The sequence below is a fragment of the Amblyomma americanum genome, chromosome 11 (genome assembly GCF_052857255.1).
Source record: "Amblyomma americanum isolate KBUSLIRL-KWMA chromosome 11, ASM5285725v1, whole genome shotgun sequence".
Classification (NCBI taxonomy): Eukaryota; Metazoa; Arthropoda; class Arachnida; order Ixodida; family Ixodidae; genus Amblyomma; species Amblyomma americanum.
The window spans coordinates 91,727,534-91,729,865 of NC_135507.1; the positions used below are offsets into that span (position 1 = coordinate 91,727,534).

The window sequence follows — 2,332 nt, forward strand, 5'->3', positions numbered from 1 at the left end:
GTCCGATTTCCTGATGTGGATGCGAGGTCCGGTTTCCTGATGTGGATGTGATGTCCAATTTTGTGATGTGAATGTGATGTCCGATTTTGTGATGTGGATGTGATGTCCGATTTTGTGATGTGATTTTCTGATGTGGTTGTGGTGTCCGGTTTCCTGATGCGGATGTGATGTCCGATTTCTTGATGTGGTTGTGATGTCTGATTTCCTGATATGGATTCACATCCGATTTTGTCCGATTTCTTGATGTGGATGTGATGTCCGATTTTTAGATTTGGATGTGATTTCCGATTTTGTGATGTGGATTTGAGGTCACATTTCCTAGTGTGGATGTAAGCTTCGATTTTGTGGCGTGGATGTGATATCTTATTTTGCGATGTGGATGTGATGTAAAATTTTGCGATGTGGATGTGATATAAGCGCATAACGGTAGTACTCGTGCGGATCTGTATCTTTAATCAACAGTAAAGTACTCCGTGAATGCATCCATATGATCACCACAAAATAGATTAATGCCGCAGAGTACATTGATCAGGTATGAGTTTTGAGAATTTATTTTAAAACGGTAACAAATATCGTTACAAACTGTCCACGATGTCATTTGATTTCTCGGGAGACCATGGAGGAAAGGCTGTATCTAAACGGTTGTCCCGACACTCCAGGAAACTTGGAGCATGTGTACCCTGAAAAAATAAAAGCAAAACCAAGTGTAGAGCAGTTGTAGCATTGCACAAGCTCTGAATTCAGTTTCAAGGAATCAGGTCCTTGCTTTTGGCTCGGATTGTGGTTCAAGACCACAAGCAACATCTATGCAAAGAGGTAATCATGAAAAAGAGTGGAAGAAGCAAAATGTTCATTTTACTGCCTTTACCATTTCACCCATTTAAGAGGAGCACAAAGGAACATAGAAACCTAACTGGTTAATGAGTGGAAGAACCAAATGTGCATTTCACATGCCATTACCACCTAATCCATTTACCACAAGTAAACATACAAACCTAACTGAATATTACGAAGACAATACGAAGACACAATTGTCTTCGTATTGCATGCGCCACAGCCGAGAGTTTTAAAGTTCCGATTATCACGAACTTTTCCAAAATGCAGCACGATACCCTGCAGGTTATAACATTTCGTGTGCTTTCTTTTAGCCACTTAATCTCTGACAAACAAGAGGAAAAATGGAGAACCTAATGTATGCAAAAAAATTTTACAATGTATCAATTACTTACATTCTTTAAATTTACTTGAGATGACAGTAAAATGCCCCAGTACACATTTTCGTCAGTGAAGTGTAAACTCTGAGCTTGCCTTAAGACTGCTCAACAATGCTCCAACCGCAGAGGCCACTATGCTGAACGTTTTGTGGTAGTTGGTGCAGACTATTATTCATTCTTTCTATCTTCGCTGCCTCCAGGCGCAACAGTAATTTAAACTTAGCAATCCGGTGTTCTCACTAGCCGCAGATAGCCGGAAGAAATAACGGTTGAACTACTTTTAAGCTGCAGTCGACCACTGGCAAAAAGATGGGTCAATCTTCCGGCAACGGTGAAAACGAGCTTTGCCGGCAGAATCATTGCCACAAAAAACTGCAGGAAAGCTGTTTTTGTGGCATCCTGAGTAGACAATGAGAAGGCGAATTTCTGCCCGGAATTTCAGCTGGCCGCCAGCAGAACATTCTATCTTTCCTTAACGCATGCTATAGAAGAGTTACAAATATTTCATTTGTCTGTATTACATGTTAGCTCGAACTTTTGCTCACCTTTACATCATCTGTTAACCTCATCCGCCCACCTAATTTTCTGCCGCCCCGTGCTACGCTTTTCTTCCTTAGGAATCAAAGAATTTAGCAGGGGTCAAGTGGATGCAGCTAGCATAGAACCGGGTTAATTGGAGGAATATGCGAGAGGCTTTCGCCGTGGAGTGGGTATAGTCCGGCTGATGACGATGATATTCCTTATCCGAGCGGTCACTCTGCTGTCGGTGTCGATGGTTAACCTCCACTCATCGCGATTTACTCGCTCCAGCCGTCAGGCAGTAGCAATGTTTTGTTCATCGTATGTCCACATTGCTTACCATTCCTGAAAAATAAAATGCTTGTCTACTTCCTTCAACATTGAATTTATGTTCTTTCTCAGGCAAGCACCATGCTTTGTTCGCCATATATTATAGCGTTAAAGGTTACCGAAGCAAAATAGGTGAAGAGAATGTTGGGGATAACGAAAACCACACTTACTTTTTGTCTCTTGGTTGGTGGCTGCGTTCCGCTCTCAGTCTCGGTCTCGGGAGTGTTCGGGACGGCGCCTACTTCTGCTTCCAGAGCAAGCCGCGTTCT

General features: G+C 42.4%; 1 long non-coding RNA gene across 1 annotated transcript; it reads right to left on the reverse strand.

Moving 5' to 3' along the window:
• Positions 1-520: 520 nt before the first annotated feature.
• On the reverse strand, positions 521-2,332 carry LOC144110998 (uncharacterized). Its single transcript, XR_013309962.1, has 2 exons — positions 2,234-2,332; positions 521-680 (listed from the first exon to the last, which is right to left on the reverse strand). It is a non-coding gene; the product is annotated as an uncharacterized LOC144110998 (long non-coding RNA).